This window comes from Hyla sarda, chromosome 13 (genome assembly GCF_029499605.1).
Source record: "Hyla sarda isolate aHylSar1 chromosome 13, aHylSar1.hap1, whole genome shotgun sequence".
NCBI lineage: Eukaryota > Metazoa > Chordata > Amphibia > Anura > Hylidae > Hyla > Hyla sarda.
This window is the reverse complement of record NC_079201.1, coordinates 32,755,202-32,777,550: the sequence shown is the minus strand read 5'-3', so window position 1 is coordinate 32,777,550 and position 22,349 is coordinate 32,755,202.

Genomic DNA, 22,349 nt, shown 5'->3' with positions numbered 1-22,349 from the left:
AAATTTCCTTTAACTATTCCCATCAAGGGACTTTGAGCAGCAATCTTTTGATAGCTATGTAATAATACACTGCACTAGTGTCTTAGGCCTCTTGTCATTATTCTAAAAGACAATGTATGGTTACAGTATTGTCAGGGGTTTTATTTCGGGTTTTTGGTTTTTAATTTTTTTTTCTTTTTTTAATATATTTTTTTTTAGGGTGTTCTGTTTAAATATTTTTTTTTTAACTTTTTTTCTTTATTTTTAATTTTTTGGTCTTTTTTTTAACAAATTCGATGAGAGGCCTTTCCCCAGTGATCTTGTGATCACCCATATATTACATTGCAATAGTGTTATAGTGCAGTGTATTATCGCTGTCAGCATTATGTTGACAGCCGATTTTTAATTATAGCTTATGTGAGGGGACAAATGTTTTTATTTTTTTAATTCTTTTTTATATAAACATTTATTTTTTTGTATGGGTTGGGGTGGGGTGAATTATTTTATAAATTGTTTATTTTTAACTTCATTTACATAGGATCCGGGCAGAATACATTGCCATCTATGATGACGGTAATGTACGCTTGGAACCTCCGGCAATAGTTATTCCGGCTGAAAATTCCTAGCTAGCCTTTACGTTTTTTTTTACAAAGGGGACTTTTAACAGCGATCTTAAGATCGCTCATATAATACACTGCACTAGTATTAAAGTGCAGTGTATTATGCGCTTCATGATTATTTCAACAGGCTATGTATTATTATGGCTCTAGTCTTTTAATATATAGTTTTTTAATTCTCATTATTTTTATAATTATATATTTGTAGCAAAAACAAATTATAGATTTTTCTTTACATTACAGTTATGTTCTAAATCTGCAGTCAGTTTGTCTAAAGGAAACTTGTAAACCTTGGGGTAAGTTGGGTCTATTCTATTAAATATTGATAAAGGAATTCCTACAAATAAAAAACAGATATTAAGGATCATAAATGTTCCTATTCTCTGTACCTGAGACATGGTTGTGTTATATAAGAAGCTGTCCATAGACGATATGCTTATTAACAACACATATATGTTCATGTATAAGGTGGAGACTATGACATCTCTGCAGGTCTAGATATTACATCTAGCCTGATTGTTATCAGTAATTAATATAAATATTAATTACCTGTCCTGTGGTTCCTTTCTTGCAGTTGACGGGGGTATAGGTCACTTTCACCTTCTCACCGGACATCAGTCACCTGTAAAAAGACACAGGTATGATAACATGTTCCTGATACATGCTACAGACGCTAATATATATAACACTCTAGGGCCAGAACTACTTATCTCAGGGATTATGAAACCGCATAAGAAAAAGGAACAAAAAAAATGGAACACATTGGGATTTAGATGATAGGGATTTTTATTTCTATAGTAGTGCAGTGTACTACTCCTCCCATCATCCCAGGATGATGTTGACGCAGACTATTGACAGGTTTTTGGAGGGTTTGTTTTTGTAATGTTTGGGTTATGTCTTAATTTTCATTTATTTATTCATACATTTTAAGGGTAATATATGTTATCTTTGGGGGAGGGGGCAGAAAATTTTATAAATTATTATTGTGTATTTCTTTTTTCAAAAGCATTTCTGCCTTTCTACTGTTTTCTTTTTCTTTTTTTGTTGGTGGGGGAGGGGGGGGGGTCAATAAATCATGTTATTACACTTTTATTTTATAGGTTGTTTTTTTCACCTATATTCCCATTAGAGGGCAACCTTTCACCAAAGATCTGATTATTTCTAGAAAACACTGCACTACTATTGTGGTGCAGTGTATTATTCCTCTCAGCATTATTCTGACAGGCAGTGCATGGTTATGGCATTGTGAGGGATTTGTATGGGGTTATATAGTTTTTAGGGGAATTTTTATATATTTTTTCTATTTTCTTAATTTTATATTTCATACCAAATATGTTTTTTTAGGGATATTTTTGTAGAAGTTTTTTTTCTTTTTTAATTATTTTATTAACCTTCTTTTTCTTTTATTGTTTTTAATGGAAATATGTCACCAGTGTCACCTACACAAAAGTGGCGGTACTGACAGATAGTGCAGGTGACACTGGTGACAACGGTACTTACCTTTTCCCGTTCAGTGGCGGGAATCTCCGGTGATCTTCTCTGTTAAGCTTCAGCTCTGGCCAGCTTGGTGCATGGGCGGAGCATAGGGACATCACCACTGCTGTTCTTTAGCAGCGGGACCAAGCAGGGAGCAGCAGCGGTGATGTCATTAAGCTCTGCCAATGCCCCTAGCCGCTGCTGCTCTCTGCTGGACTCGTAGCAGCAGTGACATTCCTAAGCTCCACTCGTGCCCCAAGCCGGGCCTAGAGCTGAAGCTTAACAGAGAAGATTACCGGAGATCCCCTCCACGGAACGGGACAAGGCAAGGACCGTTGTCATTAGTGTCACCTGCACTATCTGTTGGTACCGACAGGTTAGTGCAGGTGACACTGGTGACAAATTTCCTTTAACTATTCCCATCAAGGGACTTTGAGCAGCAATCTTTTGATAGCTGTGTAATAATACACTGCACTAGTGTCTTAGGCTTCTTGTCATTATTCTAAAAGACAATGTATGGTTACAGTATTGTCAGAGGTTTTATTTCGGGTTTTTGGTTTTTACATTTTTTTTCTTTTTTTAATATGTTTTTTTTAGGATGTTCTGTTTAAATATTTTTTTTAACTTTTTTTTCTTTATTTTTTGGTCTTTTTTAACAAATACGATGAGAGGCCTTTCCCCAGTGATCTTTTGATCACCCATATAATACATTGCAATAGTGTTATACTGCAGTGTATTATCGCTGTCAGCATTATATTGACAGACGATTTTTAATTATAGCTTATGTGAGGGGAGAAATGGGTTATTTTTTTTTTATACTTTTTTATATAAACATTTATTTTTTTGTAGGGGTTGGGGTGGGGTGAATTATTTATAAATTGTTTATTTTTAACTTCATTTACATAGGATCCGGGCAGAATGCATTGCCATCTATAATGACGGTAATGTACGCTTGGAACCTCCGGCAATAGTTATTCCGGCTGAAAATTCCTAGCTAGCCTTTAAGTTTTTTTTTACAAAGGGGACTTTTAACAGCGATCTTAAGATCGCTCATATAATACACTGCACTAGTATTAAAGTGCAGTGTATTATGCGCTTCATGATTATTTCAACAGGCTATGTATTATTATGGCTATAGTCTTTTAATATATAGTTTTTTAATTTTCATTATTTTTATAATTATATATTTGTAGCAAAAACAAATTATAGATTTTTCTTTACATTACAGTTATGTTCTAAATCTGCAGTCAGTTTGTCTAAAGGAAACTTGTAAACCTTGGGATAAGTTGGGTCTATTCTATTAAATATTGATAAAGGAATTCCTACAAATAAAAAACAGATATTAACCCCTTCAGGACGGAGCCCATTTTGGCCTTAAGGACCGGAGCGTTTTTTGCACATCTGACCACTGTCACTTTAAACATTAATAACTCTGGAATGCTTTTAGTTATCATTCTGATTCCGAGATTGTTTTTTCGTGACATATTCTACTTTAACATAGTGGTAAATTTTTGTCGATACTTGCATCCTTTTTTGGTGAAAAATCCGTAAATTTGATGAAAAATTTTAAAATTTAGCATTTTTCTAACTTTGAAGCTTTCTGCTTGTAAGGAAAATGGGTATTACGAATACATTTTTTTTTGGTTCACATATACAATATGTCTACTTTATATTTGCATCATAAAATTGATGAGTTTTTACTTTTGGAAGACACCAGAGGGCTTCAACGGTCAGCAGCAATTTTCCGATTTTTCACAAAATTTTCAAACTCAGTATTTTTCAGGGACCAGTTCAGGTTTGAAGTGGATTTGAAGGGTCTTCATATTAGAAATACCCCATAAATGACCCCATTATAAAAACTACACCCCCCAAAGTATTCAAAATGACATTCAGTCAGCGTTTTAACCCTTTAGGTGTTTCACACGAATAGCAGCAAAGTGAAGGAGAAAATTCACAATCTTCATTTTTTACACTCACATGTTCTTGTAGACCCAATTTCTGAATTTTTACAAGGGGTAAAAGGACAAAATTTTTACTTGTATTTGTAGCCCAATTTCTCTTGAGTAAGCACATACCTCATATGTCTATGTAAAGTGTTCGGCGGGCGCAGTAGAGGGCTCAGAAGGGAAGGAGCGACAAGGGGATTTTGGAGAGTACGTTTTTCTGAAATGGTTTTTGGGGGGCATGTTACCTTTAGGAAGCCCTTATGGTGCCAGAACAGCAAAAAAAAACCACATGGCATACCATTTTGGAAACTAGACCCCTCGGGGAATGTAACATGGGATAAAGTGAACCTTAATACCCCACAGGTGTTTCACGACTTTTGCAAATGTAAAAAATAAATAAAAAATTTTACCTAAAATGCTTGTTTTCCCCCCAAAATTTTATTTTTAAAAAGGGTAATAGCAGAAAATACCCCTAAAAATTTGAAGCCCAATTTCTCCCGATTCAGAAAACACCCCATATGGGGGTGAAAAGTGCTCTGCTGGCGCACTACAGGTCTCAGAAGAGAAGGAGTCACATTTGGCTTTTTGAACGCAAATTTTGCTCTGGGGGCATGCCGCATTTAGGAAGCCCCTATGGTGCCAGGATAGCAAAAAAAAACCACATGGCATATCATTTTGGAAACTAGACCCCTCGGGGAACGTAACAAGGGGTTAAGTGAACCTTTATACCCCACAGGTGTTTCACGACTTTTGCATATGTAAAAAATTTTTTTTTTTTTACCTAAAATGCTTGTTTTCCCAAAAATTTTACATTTTTAAAAAGGGTAAAAGCAGAAAATACCCCCCAAAATTTGTAACACAATTTCTCCCGAGTACGGCGATACCCCATATATGACCCTAAACTGTTGCCTTGAAATACGACAGGGCTCCAAAGTGAGAGCGCCATGCGCATTTGAGGCCTAAATTAGGGACTTGCATAGGGGTGGACATAGGGGTATTCTACGCCAGTGATTCCCAAACAGGGTGCCTCCAGCTGTTGCAAAACTCCCAGCATGCCTGGACAGTCAACGGCTGTCCGACAATACTGGGAGTTGTTTTGCAACAGCTGGAGGCTCCGTTCTGGAAACAGTGGTGTACCAGACGTTTTTCATTTTTATTGGGGAGGGGAGGGGGGTTGTATAGGGGTATGTGTTTATGTAGTGTTTTTTACTTTTTATTTTATTTTTTGTGTTAGTGTAGTGTAGTGTTTTTAGGGTACAGTCGCACGGGCGGGGGTTCACAGTAGTTTCTCGCTGGCAATTTGAGCTGCAGCAGAAAGTTTGTGGCAGCTCAAATTTGCAGCCCGATACTTACTGTAAGCCTCCGCCCATGTGAGTGTACCCTGTACGTTCACATTGGGGGGGGGGGGGACATCCAGCTGTTGCATAACTACAACTCCCAGCATGCCCGTTGGCTGTCGGTGACTGCTGAGAGTTGCAGTTTTGTAACAACTGTAGGCACACTGGTTATGTATCACTGAGTTTGTGACCTAACTCAGTGTTTCACAACCAGTGTGCCTCCAGCTGTTGCAAAACTACAACTCCCAGCATGTACGGTGCATGGTGTACGGTGACTGCTGAGAGTTGTAGTTTGCAACAGCTGGAGGCACACCGGTCGTGAAACACTGAGTTAGGTAAAAAAAAACTCTGAGTTTCACAACCAGTGTGCCTTCAGCTGTTGCAAAACTACAACTCTCAGCAGTCACCGACAGCCAACGGGCATGCTGGGAGTTGTAGTTATGCAACCAGCAGATGCACCACTACAACTCCCAGCATGCACTTTAGCTGTTTGTGCAAGCTGGGAGTTGTAGTTATACAACAGCTGAAGGTACACTTTTCCATAGAAAGAATGTGCCTCCAGCTGTTGCAAAACCATAAGTCCCAGCATGCCCATAAGGGAATGCTGGGAGTTGTGGTGGTCTGCCTCCTGCTGTTGCATAACTACAGCTCCCAGCATGCCCTTTTTGCATGCTGGGAGCTGTTGCTAAGCAACAGCAGGAGGCTGTCACTCACCTCCAACGATCCAGACGCTGCAGGTCAGTCCCGCCGCCGCAGCTGCTCCTGGGGCCCCGATCCCAACAGGGGCGCCGGGGATCGGGGTCCCCAGCACCGGGGGTCGTCTTCCCGCACTCGCTCACGTCCTCCAGAAGAGGGGCGGAGCGGGTGCGGGAGTGACACCCGCAGCAGGCGCCCTGATTGGTCGGCCGGTAATCCGGCCGACGAATCAGGGCGATCGTGAGGTGGCACCAGTGCCACCTCACCCCTGCAGGCTCTGGCTGTTCGGGGCCGTCAGAGACGGCCCCGAACAGCCAGTAATTCCGGGTCACCGGGTCACCGGAGACCCGATTGACCCGGAATCGCCGCAGATCGCTGGACTGAATTGTCCAGCGATCTGCGGCGATCGCCGACATGGGGGGGCATAATGACCCCCCTGGGCGATATGCCGGGATGCCTGCTGAACGATTTCAGCAGGCATCCGGCTCCGGTCCCCAACCGGCTAGCGGTGGGGGCCGGAATTCCCACGGGCGTATGGATACGCCCTCGGTCCTTAAGGACTCGGGATTCAGGGCGTATCCATACGCCCTATGTCCTGAAGAGGTTAAGGATCATAAATGTTCCTATTCTCTGTACCTGAGACATGGTTGTGTTATATAAGAAGCTGTCCATAGACGATATGCTTATTAACAACACATATATGTTCATGTATAAGGTGGAGACTATGACATCTCTGCAGGTCTAGATATTACATCTAGCCTGATTGTTATCAGTAATTAATATAAATATTAATTACCTGTCCTGTGGTTCCTTTCTTGCAGTTGACGGGGGTATAGGTCACTTTCACCTTCTCACCGGACATCAGTCACCTGTAAAAAGACACAGGTATGATAACATGTTCCTGATACATGCTACAGACGCTAATATATATAACACTCTAGGGCCAGAACTACTTATCTCAGGGATTATGAAACCGCATAAGAAAAAGGAACAAAAAAAAATGGAACACATTGGGATTTAGATGATAGGGATTTTTATTTCTATAGTAGTGTAGTGAACTACTCCTCCCATCATCCCAGGATGATGTTGACGCAGACTATTGACAGGTTTTTGGAGGGTTTGTTTTTGTAATGTTTGGGTTATGTCTTCATTTTCATCTATTTATTCATACATTTTAAGGGTAATATATGTTTTCTTTGGGGGAGGGGGCAGACAATTTTATAAATTATTACTGTGTATTTCTTTTTTCAAAAGCATTTCTGCCTTTCTACTGTTTTCTTTTTCTTTTTTTGTTGGTGGGGGAGGGGGGGGTCAATAAATCATGTTATTACACTTTTATTTTATAGGTTGTTTTTTTCACCTATATTCCCGTTAGAGGGCAACCTTTCACCAAAGATCTGATTATTTCTATAAAACACTGCACTACTATTGTGGTGCAGTGTATTATTCCTCTCAGCATTATTCTGACAGGCAGTGCATGGTTATGGCATTGTGAGGGATTTGTATGGGGTTATATAGTTTTGGGGGGAATTTTTATATATTTTTTCTATTTTCTTAATTTTATATTTCATACCAAATATGTTTTTTTAGGGATATTTTTGTAGAAGGTTTTTTTCTTTTTTAATTATTTTATTAACCTTCTTTTTCTTTTATTGTTTTTAATGGAAATATGTCACCAGTGTCACCTACACAAAAGTGGCGGTACTGACAGATAGTGCAGGTGACACTGGTGACAACTATACTTACCTTTTCCCGTTCAGTTGCGGGAATCTCCGGTGATCTTCTCTGTTAAGCTTCAGCTCTGGCCAGCTTGGTGCATGGGCGGAGCATAGGGACATCACCACTGCTGTTCTTTAGCAGCGGGACCAAGCAGGGAGCAGCAGCGGTGATGTCACTAAGCTCTGCCAATGCCCCTAGCCGCTGCTGCTCTCTTCTGGACTCGTAGCAGCAGTGACATTCCTAAGCTCCACTCGTGCCCCAAGCCGGGCCTAGAGCTGAAGCTTAACAGAGAAGATTACCGGAGATCCCCTCCACGGAACGGGACAAGGCAAGGACCGTTGTCATTAGTGTCACCTGCACTATCTGTTGGTACCGACAGGTTAGTGCAGGTGACACTGGTGACAAATTTCCTTTAACTATTCCCATCAAGGGACTTTGAGCAGCAATCTTTCGATAGCTATGTAATAATACACTGCACTAGTGTCTTAGGCCTCTTGTCATTATTCTAAAAGACAATGTATGGTTACAGTAATGAGAGGCCTTTCCCCAGTGATCTTTTGATCACCCATATAATACATTGCAATAGTGTTATACTGCAGTGTATTATCGCTGTCAGCATTATGTTGACAGACGATTTTTAATTATAGCTTATGTGAGGGGAGAAATGGGTTATTTTTTTTTTATACTTTTTTATATAAACATTTATTTTTTTGTAGGGGTTGGGGTGGGGTGAATTATTTATAAATTGTTTATTTTTAACTTCATTTACATAGGATCCGGGCAGAATGCATTGCCATCTATAATGACGGTAATGTACGCTTGGAACCTCCGGCAATAGTTATTCCGGCTGAAAATTCCTAGCTAGCCTTTAAGTTTTTTTTTACAAAGGGGACTTTTAACAGCGATCTTAAGATCGCTCATATAATACACTGCACTAGTATTAAAGTGCAGTGTATTATGCGCTTCATGATTATTTCAACAGGCTATGTATTATTATGGCTATAGTCTTTTAATATATAGTTTTTTAATTTTCATTATTTTTATAATTATATATTTGTAGCAAAAACAAATTATAGATTTTTCTTTACATTACAGTTATGTTCTAAATCTGCAGTCAGTTTGTCTAAAGGAAACTTGTAAACCTTGGGGTAAGTTGGGTCTATTCTATTAAATATTGATAAAGGAATTCCTAGAAATAAAAAACAGATATTAAGGATCATAAATGTTCCTATTCTCTGTACCTGAGACATGGTTGTGTTATATAAGAAGCTGTCCATAGACGATATGCTTATTAACAACACATATATGTTCATGTATAAGGTGGAGACTATGACATCTCTGCAGGTCTAGATATTACATCTAGCCTGATTGTTATCAGTAATTAATATAAATATTAATTACCTGTCCTGTGGTTCCTTTCTTGCAGTTGACGGGGGTATAGGTCACTTTCACCTTCTCACCGGACATCAGTCACCTGTAAAAAGACACAGGTATGATAACATGTTCCTAATACATGCTACAGACGCTAATATATATAACACTCTAGGGCCAGAACTACTTATCTCAGGGATTATGAAACCGCATAAGAAAAAGGAACAAAAAAAAATGGAACACATTGGGATTTAGATGATAGGGATTTTTATTTCTATAGTAGTGCAGTGAACTACTCCTCCCATCATCCCAGGATGATGTTGACGCAGACTATTGACAGGTTTTTGGAGGGTTTGTTTTTGTAATGTTTGGGTTATGTCTTAATTTTCATCTATTTATTCATACATTTTAAGGGTAATATATGTTTTCTTTGGGGGAGGGGGCAGACAATTTTATAAATTATTACTGTGTATTTCTTTTTTCAAAAGCATTTCTGCCTTTCTACTGTTTTCTTTTTCTTTTTTTGTTGGTGGGGGAGGGGGGGTCAATAAATCATGTTATTACACTTTTATTTTATGGGTTGTTTTTTTCACCCATATTCCCATTAGAGGGCAACCTTTCACCAAAGATCTGATTATTTCTATAAAACACTCCACTACTATTGTGGTGCAGTGTATTATTCCTCTCAGCATTATTCTGACAGGCAGTGCATGGTTATGGCATTGTGAGGGATTTGTATGGGGTTATATAGTTTTTGGGGGAATTTTTATATATTTTTTCTATTTTCTTAATTTTATATTTCATACCAAATATTTTTTTTAGGGATATTTTTGTAGAAGGTTTTTTTCTTTTTTAATTATTTTATTAACCTTCTTTTTCTTTTATTGTTTTTAATGGAAATATGTCACCAGTGTCACCTACACAAAAGTGGCGGTACTGACAGATAGTGCAGGTGACACTGGTGACAACTATACTTACCTTTTCCCGTTCAGTTGCGGGAATCTCCGGTGATCTTCTCTGTTAAGCTTCAGCTCTGGCCAGCTTGGTGCATGGGCGGAGCATAGGGACATCACCACTGCTGTTCTTTAGCAGCGGGACCAAGCAGGGAGCAGCAGCGGTGATGTCACTAAGCTCTGCCAATGCCCCTAGCCGCTGCTGCTCTCTTCTGGACTCGTAGCAGCAGTGACATTCCTAAGCTCCACTCGTGCCCCAAGCCGGGCCTAGAGCTGAAGCTTAACAGAGAAGATTACCGGAGATCCCCTCCACGGAACGGGACAAGGCAAGGACCGTTGTCATTAGTGTCACCTGCACTATCTGTTGGTACCTACAGGTTAGTGCAGGTGACACTGGTGACAAATTTCCTTTAACTATTCCCATCAAGGGACTTTGAGCAGCAATCTTTTGATAGCTATGTAATAATACACTGCACTAGTGTCTTAGGCCTCTTGTCATTATTCTAAAAGACAATGTATGGTTACAGTATTGTCAGGGGTTTTATTTCGGGTTTTTGGTTTTTAAATTTTTTTTCTTTTTTTAATATATTTTTTTTTAGGGTGTTCTGTTTAAATATTTTTTTTTTAACTTTTTTTCTTTATTTTTAATTTTTTGGTCTTTTTTTTAACAAATTCGATGAGAGGCCTTTCCCCAGTGATCTTGTGATCACCCATATATTACATTGCAATAGTGTTATAGTGCAGTGTATTATCGCTGTCAGCATTATGTTGACAGCCGATTTTTAATTATAGCTTATGTGAGGGGAGAAATGTTTTTATTTTTTTAATTCTTTTTTATATAAACATTTATTTTTTTGTAGGGGTTGGGGTGGGGTGAATTATTTTATAAATTGTTTATTTTTAACTTCATTTACATAGGATCCGGGCAGAATACATTGCCATCTATGATGACGGTAATGTACGCTTGGAACCTCCGGCAATAGTTATTCCGGCTGAAAATTCCTAGCTAGCCTTTACGTTTTTTTTTACAAAGGGGACTTTTAACAGCGATCTTAAGATCGCTCATATAATACACTGCACTAGTATTAAAGTGCAGTGTATTATGCGCTTCATGATTATTTCAACAGGCTATGTATTATTATGGCTCTAGTCTTTTAATATATAGTTTTTTAATTCTCATTATTTTTATAATTATATATTTGTAGCAAAAACAAATTATAGATTTTTCTTTACATTACAGTTATGTTCTAAATCTGCAGTCAGTTTGTCTAAAGGAAACTTGTAAACCTTGGGGTAAGTTGGGTCTATTCTATTAAATATTGATAAAGGAATTCCTACAAATAAAAAACAGATATTAAGGATCATAAATGTTCCTATTCTCTGTACCTGAGACATGGTTGTGTTATATAAGAAGCTGTCCATAGACGATATGCTTATTAACAACACATATATGTTCATGTATAAGGTGGAGACTATGACATCTCTGCAGGTCTAGATATTACATCTAGCCTGATTGTTATCAGTAATTAATATAAATATTAATTACCTGTCCTGTGGTTCCTTTCTTGCAGTTGACGGGGGTATAGGTCACTTTCACCTTCTCACCGGACATCAGTCACCTGTAAAAAGACACAGGTATGATAACATGTTCCTGATACATGCTACAGACGCTAATATATATAACACTCTAGGGCCAGAACTACTTATCTCAGGGATTATGAAACCGCATAAGAAAAAGGAACAAAAAAAATGGAACACATTGGGATTTAGATGATAGGGACTTTTATTTCTATAGTAGTGCAGTGTACTACTCCTCCCATCATCCCAGGATGATGTTGACGCAGACTATTGACAGGTTTTTGGAGGGTTTGTTTTTGTAATGTTTGGGTTATTTCTTCATTTTCATTTATTTACTCATACATTTTAAAGGTAATATATGTTTTCTTTGGGGGAGGGGGCAGAACATTTTATAAATTATTATTGTGTATTTCTTTTTTCAAAAGCATTTCTGCCTTTCTACTGTTTTCTTTTTCTTTTTTTGTTGGTGGGGGAGGGGGGGGGTCAATAAATCATGTTATTACACTTTTATTTTATAGGTTGTTTTTTTCACCCATATTCCCATTAGAGGGCAACCTTTCACCAAAGATCTGATTATTTCTATAAAACACTGCACTACTATTGTGGTGCAGTGTATTATTCCTCTCAGCATTATTCTGACAGGCAGTGCATGGTTATGGCATTGTGAGGGATTTGTATGGGGTTATATAGTTTTTGGGTGAATTTTTATATATTTTTTCTATTTTCTTAATTTTATATTTCATACCAAATATGTTTTTTTAGGGATATTTTTGTAGAAGGTTTTTTTCTTTTTTAATTATTTTATTAACCTTCTTTTTCTTTTATTGTTTTTAATGGAAATATGTCACCAGTGTCACCTACACAAAAGTGGCGGTACTGACAGATAGTGCAGGTGACACTGGTGACAACTATACTTACCTTTTCCCGTTCAGTTGCGGGAATCTCCGGTGATCTTCTCTGTTAAGCTTCAGCTCTGGCCAGCTTGGTGCATGGGCGGAGCATAGGGACATCACCACTGCTGTTCTTTAGCAGCGGGACCAAGCAGGGAGCAGCAGCGGTGATGTCACTAAGCTCTGCCAATGCCCCTAGCCGCTGCTGCTCTCTTCTGGACTCGTAGCAGCAGTGACATTCCTAAGCTCCACTCGTGCCCCAAGCCGGGCCTAGAGCTGAAGCTTAACAGAGAAGATTACCGGAGATCCCCTCCACGGAACGGGACAAGGCAAGGACCGTTGTCATTAGTGTCACCTGCACTATCTGTTGGTACCTACAGGTTAGTGCAGGTGACACTGGTGACAAATTTCCTTTAACTATTCCCATCAAGGGACTTTGAGCAGCAATCTTTCGATAGCTATGTAATAATACACTGCACTAGTGTCTTAGGCCTCTTGTCATTATTCTAAAAGACAATGTATGGTTACAGTATTGTCAGAGGTTTTATTTCGGGTTTTTGGTTTTTACATTTTTTTTCTTTTTTTAATATGTTTTTTTTTAGGATGTTCTGTTTAAATATTTTTTTTAACTTTTTTTTCTTTATTTTTTGGTCTTTTTTAACAAATACAATGAGAGGCCTTTCTCCAGTGATCTTTTGATCACCCATATAATACATTGCAATAGTGTTATACTGCAGTGTATTATCGCTGTCAGCATTATGTTGACAGACGATTTTTAATTATAGCTTATGTGAGGGGAGAAATGGTTTTTTTTTTTTTTTATACTTTTTTATATAAACATTTATTTTTTTGTAGGGGTTGGGGTGGGGTGAATTATTTATAAATTGTTTATTTTTAACTTCATTTACATAGGATCCGGGCAGAATGCATTGCCATCTATAATGACGGTAATGTACGCTTGGAACCTCCGGCAATAGTTATTCCGGCTGAAAATTCCTAGCTAGCCTTTAAGTTTTTTTTTACAAAGGGGACTTTTAACAGCGATCTTAAGATCGCTCATATAATACACTGCACTAGTATTAAAGTGCAGTGTATTATGCGCTTCATGATTATTTCAACAGGCTATGTATTATTATGGCTATAGTCTTTTAATATATAGTTTTTTAATTTTCATTATTTTTATAATTATATATTTGTAGCAAAAACAAATTATAGACTTTTCTTTACATTACAGTTATGTTCTAAATCTGCAGTCAGTTTGTCTAAAGGAAACTTGTAAACCTTGGGGTAAGTTGGGTCTATTCTATTAAATATTGATAAAGGAATTCCTACAAATAAAAAGTAGATATTAAGGATCATAAATGTTCCTATTCTCTGTACCTGAGACATGGTTGTGTTATATAAGAAGCTTTCCATAGACGATATGCTTATTAACAACACATATATGTTCATGTATAAGGTGGAGACAATGACATCTCTGCAGGTCTAGATATTACATCTAGCCTGATTGTTATCAGTAATTAATATAAATATTAATTACCTGTCCTTTGGTTCCTTTCTTGCAGTTGACGGGGGTATAGGTCACTTTCACCTTCTCACCGGACATCAGTCACCTGTAAAAAGACACAGGTATGATAACATGTTCCTAATACATGCTACAGACGCTAATATATATAACACTCTAGGGCCAGAACTACTTATCTCAGGGATTATGAAACCGCATAAGAAAAAGGAACAAAAAAAAATGGAACACATTGGGATTTAGATGATAGGGATTTTTATTTCTATAGTAGTGCAGTGAACTACTCCTCCCATCATCCTAGGATGATGTTGACGCAGACTATTGACAGGTTTTTGGAGGGTTTGTTTTTGTAATGTTTGGGTTATATCTTAATTTTCATCTATTTATTCATACATTTTAAGGGTAATATATGTTTTCTTTGGGGGAGGGGGCAGACAATTTTATAAATTATTACTGTGTATTTCTTTTTTCAAAAGCATTTCTGCCTTTCTACTGTTTTCTTTTTCTTTTTTTGTTGGTGGGGGAGGGGGGGGGTCAATAAATCATGTTATTACACTTTTATTTTATGGGTTGTTTTTTTCACCCATATTCCCATTAGAGGGCAACCTTTCACCAAAGATCTGATTATTTCTATAAAACACTCCACTACTATTGTGGTGCAGTGTATTATTCCTCTCAGCATTATTCTGACAGGCAGTGCATGGTTATGGCATTGTGAGGGATTTGTATGGGGTTATATAGTTTTTGGGGGAATTTTTATATATTTTTTCTATTTTCTTAATTTTATATTTCATACCAAATATGTTTTTTAGGGATATTTTTGTAGAAGGTTTTTTTCTTTTTTAATTATTTTATTAACCTTCTTTTTCTTTTATTGTTTTTAATGGAAATATGTCACCAGTGTCACCTACACAAAAGTGGCGGTACTGACAGATAGTGCAGGTGACACTGGTGACATCTATACTTACCTTTTCCCGTTCAGTTGCGGGAATCTCCGGTGATCTTCTCTGTTAAGCTTCAGCTCTGGCCAGCTTGGTGCATGGGCGGAGCATAGGGACATCACCACTGCTGTTCTTTAGCAGCGGGACCAAGCAGGGAGCAGCAGCGGTGATGTCACTAAGCTCTGCCAATGCCCCTAGCCGCTGCTGCTCTCTTCTGGACTCGTAGCAGCAGTGACATTCCTAAGCTCCACTCGTGCCCCAAGCCGGGCCTAGAGCTGAAGCTTAACAGAGAAGATTACCGGAGATCCCCTCCACGGAACGGGACAAGGCAAGGACCGTTGTCATTAGTGTCACCTGCACTATCTGTTGGTACCGACAGGTTAGTGCAGGTGACACTGGTGACAAATTTCCTTTAACTATTCCCATCAAGGGACTTTGAGCAGCAATCTTTTGATAGCTATGTAATAATACACTGCACTAGTGTCTTAGGCCTCTTGTCATTATTCTAAAAGACAATGTATGGTTACAGTATTGTCAGGGGTTTTATTTCGGGTTTTTGGTTTTTAATTTTTTTTTCTTTTTTTAATATATTTTTTTTTAGGGTGTTCTGTTTAAATATTTTTTTTTTAACTTTTTTTCTTTATTTTTAATTTTTTGGTCTTTTTTTTAACAAATTCGATGAGAGGCCTTTCCCCAGTGATCTTGTGATCACCCATATATTACATTGCAATAGTGTTATAGTGCAGTGTATTATCGCTGTCAGCATTATGTTGACAGCCGATTTTTAATTATAGCTTATGTGAGGGGACAAATGTTTTTATTTTTTTAATTCTTTTTTATATAAACATTTATTTTTTTGTAGGGGTTGGGGTGGGGTGAATTATTTTATAAATTGTTTATTTTTAACTTCATTTACATAGGATCCGGGCAGAATACATTGCCATCTATGATGACGGTAATGTACGCTTGGAACCTCCGGCAATAGTTATTCCGGCTGAAAATTCCTAGCTAGCCTTTACGTTTTTTTTTACAAAGGGGACTTTTAACAGCGATCTTAAGATCGCTCATATAATACACTGCACTAGTATTAAAGTGCAGTGTATTATGCGCTTCATGATTATTTCAACAGGCTATGTATTATTATGGCTCTAGTCTTTTAATATATAGTTTTTTAATTCTCATTATTTTTATAATTATATATTTGTAGCAAAAACAAATTATAGATTTTTCTTTACATTACAGTTATGTTCTAAATCTGCAGTCAGTTTGTCTAAAGGAAACTTGTAAACCTTGGGGTAAGTTGGGTCTATTCTATTAAATATTGATAAAGGAATTCCTACAAATAAAAAACAGATATTAAGGATCATAAATGTTCCTATTCTCTGTACCTGAGACATGGTTGTGTTATATAAGAAGCTGTCCATAGACGATATGCTTATTAACAACACATATATGTTCATGTATAAGGTGGAGACTATGACATCTCTGCAGGTCTAGATATTACATCTAGCCTGATTGTTATCAGTAATTAATATAAATATTAATTACCTGTCCTGTGGTTCCTTTCTTGCAGTTGACGGGGGTATAGGTCACTTTCACCTTCTCACCGGACATCAGTCACCTGTAAAAAGACACAGGTATGATAACATGTTCCTGATACATGCTACAGACGCTAATATATATAACACTCTAGGGCCAGAACTACTTATCTCAGGGATTATGAAACCGCATAAGAAAAAGGAACAAAAAAAATGGAACACATTGGGATTTAGATGATAGGGATTTTTATTTCTATAGTAGTGCAGTGTACTACTCCTCCCATCATCCCAGGATGATGTTGACGCAGACTATTGACAGGTTTTTGGAGGGTTTGTTTTTGTAATGTTTGGGTTATTTCTTCATTTTCATTTATTTACTCATACATTTTAAAGGTAATATATGTTTTCTTTGGGGGAGGGGGCAGAACATTTTATAAATTATTATTGTGTACTTCTTTTTTCAAAAGCATTTCTGCCTTTCTACTGTTTTCTTTTTCTTTTTTTGTTGGTGGGGGAGGGGGGGGGGGTCAATAAATCATGTTATTACACTTTTATTTTATAGGTTGTTTTTTTCACCCATATTCCCATTAGAGGGCAACCTTTCACCAAAGATCTGATTATTTCTATAAAACACTGCACTACTATTGTGGTGCAGTGTATTATTCCTCTCAGCATTATTCTGACAGGCAGTGCATGGTTATGGCATTGTGAGGGATTTGTATGGGGTTATATAGTTTTTGGGTGAATTTTTATATATTTTTTCTATTTTCTTAATTTTATATTTCATACCAAATATGTTTTTTTAGGGATATTTTTGTAGAAGGTTTTTTTCTTTTTTAATTATTTTATTAACCTTCTTTTTCTTTTATTGTTTTTAATGGAAATATGTCACCAGTGTCACCTACACAAAAGTGGCGGTACTGACAGATAGTGCAGGTGACACTGGTGACAACTATACTTACCTTTTCCCGTTCAGTTGCGGGAATCTCCGGTGATCTTCTCTGTTAAGCTTCAGCTCTTGCCAGCTTGGTGCATGGGCGGAGCATAGGGACATCACCACTGCTGTTCTTTAGCAGCGGGACCAAGCAGGGAGCAGCAGCGGTGATGTCACTAAGCTCTGCCAATGCCCCTAGCCGCTGCTGCTCTCTTCTGGACTTGTAGCAGCAGTGACATTCCTAAGCTCCACTCGTGCCCCAAGCCGGGCCTAGAGCTGAAGCTTAACAGAGAAGATTACCGGAGATCCCCTCCACGGAACGGGACAAGGCAAGGACCGTTGTCATTAGTGTCACCTGCACTATCTGTTGGTACCTACAGGTTAGTGCAGGTGACACTGGTGACAAATTTCCTTTAACTATTCCCATCAAGGGACTTTGAGCAGCAATCTTTCGATAGCTATGTAATAATACACTGCACTAGTGTCTTAGGCTTCTTGTCATTATTCTAAAAGACAATGTATGGTTACAGTATTGTCAGAGGTTTTATTTCGGGTTTTTGGTTTTTACATTTTTTTCTTTTTTTAATATGTTTTTTTTTAGGATGTTTTGTTTAAATATTTTTTTTAACTTTTTTTTCTTTATTTTTTGGTCTTTTTTAACAAATACAATGAGAGGCCTTTCTCCAGTGATCTTTTGATCACCCATATAATACATTGCAATAGTGTTATACTGCAGTGTATTATCGCTGTCAGCATTATGTTGACAGACGATTTTTAATTATAGCTTATGTGAGGGGAGAAATGGGTTATTTTTTTTTTTATACTTTTTTATATAAACATTTATTTTTTTGTAGGGGTTGGGGTGGGGTGAATTATTTATAAATTGTTTATTTTTAACTTCATTTACATAGGATCCGGGCAGAATGCATTGCCATCTATAATGACGGTAGTGTACGCTTGGAACCTCCGGCAATAGTTATTCCGGCTGAAAATTCCTAGCTAGCCTTTAAGTTTTTTTTTACAAAGGGGACTTTTAACAGCGATCTTAAGATCGCTCATATAATACACTGCACTAGTATTAAAGTGCAGTGTATTATGCGCTTCATGATTATTTCAACAGGCTATGTATTATTATGGCTATAGTCTTTTAATATATAGTTTTTTAATTTTCATTATTTTTATAATTATATATTTGTAGCAAAAACAAATTATAGATTTTTCTTTACATTACAGTTATGTTCTAAATCTGCAGTCAGTTTGTCTAAAGGAAACTTGTAAACCTTGGGGTAAGTTGGGTCTATTCTATTAAATATTGATAAAGGAATTCCTACAAATAAAAAACAGATATAAAGGATCATAAATGTTCCTATTCTCTGTACCTGAGACATGGTTGTGTTATATAAGAAGCTTTCCATAGACGATATGCTTCTTAACAACACATATATGTTCATGTATAAGGTGGAGACTATGACATCTCTGCAGGTCTAGATATTACATCTAGCCTGATTGTTATCAGTAATTAATATAAATATTAATTACCTGTCCTTTGGTTCCTTTCTTGCAGTTGACGGGGGTATAGGTCACTTTCACCTTCTCACCGGACATCAGTCACCTGTAAAAAGACACAGGTATGATAACATGTTCCTAATACATGCTACAGACGCTAATATATATAACACTCTAGGGCCAGAGCTACTTATCTCAGGGATTATGAAACCGCATAAGAAAAAGGAACAAAAAAAAATGGAACACATTGGGATTTAGATGATAGGGATTTTTATTTCTATAGTAGTGCAGTGAACTACTCCTCCCATCATCCTAGGATGATGTTGACGCAGACTATTGACAGGTTTTTGGAGGGTTTGTTTTTGTAATGTTTGGATTATGTCTTAATTTTCATCTATTTATTCATACATTTTAAGGGTAATATATGTTTTCTTTGGGGGAGGGGGCAGACAATTTTATAAATTATTACTGTGTATTTCTTTTTTCAAAAGCATTTCTGCCTTTCTACTGTTTTCTTTTTCTTTTTTTGTTGGTGGGGGAGGGGGGGTCAATAAATCATGTTATTACACTTTTATTTTATGGGTTGTTTTTTTCACCCATATTCCCATTAGAGGGCAACCTTTCACCAAAGATCTGATTATTTCTATAAAACACTCCACTACTATTGTGGTGCAGTGTATTATTCCTCTCAGCATTATTCTGACAGGCAGTGCATGGTTATGGCATTGTGAGGGATTTTTATGGGGTTATATAGTTTTTGGGGGAATTTTTATATATTTTTTCTATTTTCTTAATTTTATATTTCATACCAAATATGTTTTTTAGCGATATTTTTGTAGGAGGTTTTTTTCTTTTTTAATTATTTTATTAACCTTCTTTTTCTTTTATTGTTTTTAATGGAAATATGTCACCAGTGTCACCTACACAAAAGTGGCGGTACTGACAGATAGTGCAGGTGACACTGGTGACATCTATACTTACCTTTTCCCGTTCAGTTGCGGGAATCTCCGGTGATCTTCTCTGTTAAGCTTCAGCTCTGGCCAGCTTGGTGCATGGGCGGAGCATAGGGACATCACCACTGCTGTTCTTTAGCAGCGGGACCAAGCAGGGAGCAGCAGCGGTGATGTCACTAAGCTCTGCCAATGCCCCTAGCCGCTGCTGCTCTCTTCTGGACTCGTAGCAGCAGTGACATTCCTAAGCTCCACTCGTGCCCCAAGCCGGGCCTAGAGCTGAAGCTTAACAGAGAAGATTACCGGAGATCCCCTCCACGGAACGGGACAAGGCAAGGACCGTTGTCATTAGTGTCACCTGCACTATCTGTTGGTACCTACAGGTTAGTGCAGGTGACACTGGTGACAAATTTCCTTTAACTATTCCCATCAAGGGACTTTGAGCAGCAATCTTTTGATAGCTATGTAATAATACACTGCACTAGTGTCTTAGGCCTCTTGTCATTATTCTAAAAGACAATGTATGGTTACAGTATTGTCAGGGGTTTTATTTCGGGTTTTTGGTTTTTACATTTTTTTTCTTTTTTTAATATATTTTTTTTTAGGGTGTTCTGTTTAAATATTTTTTTTTTAACTTTTTTTTCTTTATTTAAAATTTTTTGGTCTTTTTTTTAACAAATTCGATGAGAGGCCTTTCCCCAGTGATCTTGTGATCACCCATATATTACATTGCAATAGTGTTATAGTGCAGTGTATTATCGCTGTCAGCATTATGTTGACAGCCGATTTTTAATTATAGCTTATGTGAGGGGAGAAATGGGTTATTTTTTTTTAATTCTTTTTTATATAAACATTTATTTTTTTGTAGGGGTTGGGGTGGGGTGAATTATTTTATAAATTGTTTATTTTTAACTTCATTTACATAGGATCCGGGCAGAATACATTGCCATCTATGATGACGGTAATGTACGCTTGGAACCTCCGGCAATAGTTATTCCGGCTGAAAATTCCTAGCTAGCCTTTACGTTTTTTTTACAAAGGGGACTTTTAACAGCGATCTTAAGATCGCTCATATAATACACTGCACTAGTATTAAAGTGCAGTGTATTATGCGCTTCATGATTATTTCAACAGGCTATGTATTATTATGGCTCTAGTCTTTTAATATATAGTTTTTTAATTCTCATTATTTTTATAATTATATATTTGTAGCAAAAACAAATTATAGATTTTTCTTTACATTACAGTTATGTTCTAAATCTGCAGTCAGTTTGTCTAAAGGAAACTTGTAAACCTTGGGGTAAGTTGGGTCTATTCTATTAAATATTGATAAAGGAATTCCTACAAATAAAAAACAGATATTAAGGATAATAAATGTTCCTATTCTCTGTACCTGAGACATGGTTGTGTTATATAAGAAGCTGTCCATAGACGATATGCTTATTAACAACACATATATGTTCATGTATAAGGTGGAGACTATGACATCTCTGCAGGTCTAGATATTACATCTAGCCTGATTGTTATCAGTAATTAATATAAATATTAATTACCTGTCCTGTGGTTCCTTTCTTGCAGTTGACGGGGGTATAGGTCACTTTCACCTTCTCACCGGACATCAGTCACCTGTAAAAAGACACAGGTATGATAACATGTTCCTGATACATGCTACAGACGCTAATATATATAACACTCTAGGGCCAGAACTACTTATCTCAGGGATTATGAAACCGCATAAGAAAAAGGAACAAAAAAAATGGAACACATTGGGATTTAGATGATAGGGATTTTTATTTCTATAGTAGTGCAGTGTACTACTCCTCCCATCATCCCAGGATGATGTTGACGCAGACTATTGACAGGTTTTTGGAGGGTTTGTTTTTGTAATGTTTGGGTTATTTCTTCATTTTCATTTATTTACTCATACATTTTAAAGGTAATATATGTTTTCTTTGGGGGAGGGGGCAGAACATTTTATAAATTATTATTGTGTATTTCTTTTTTCAAAAGCATTTCTGCCTTTCTACTGTTTTCTTTTTCTTTTTTTGTTGGTGGGGGAGGGGGGGGGGTCAATAAATCATGTTATTACACTTTTATTTTATAGGTTGTTTTTTTCACCCATATTCCCATTAGAGGGCAACCTTTCACCAAAGATCTGATTATTTCTATAAAACACTGCACTACTATTGTGGTGCAGTGTATTATTCATCTCAGCATTATTCTGACAGGCAGTGCATGGTTATGGCATTGTGAGGGATTTGTATGGGGTTATATAGTTTTTGGGTGAATTTTTATATATTTTTTCTATTTTCTTAATTTTATATTTCATACCAAATATGTTTTTTTAGGGATATTTTTGTGGAAGGTTTTTTTCTTTTTTAATTATTTCATTAACC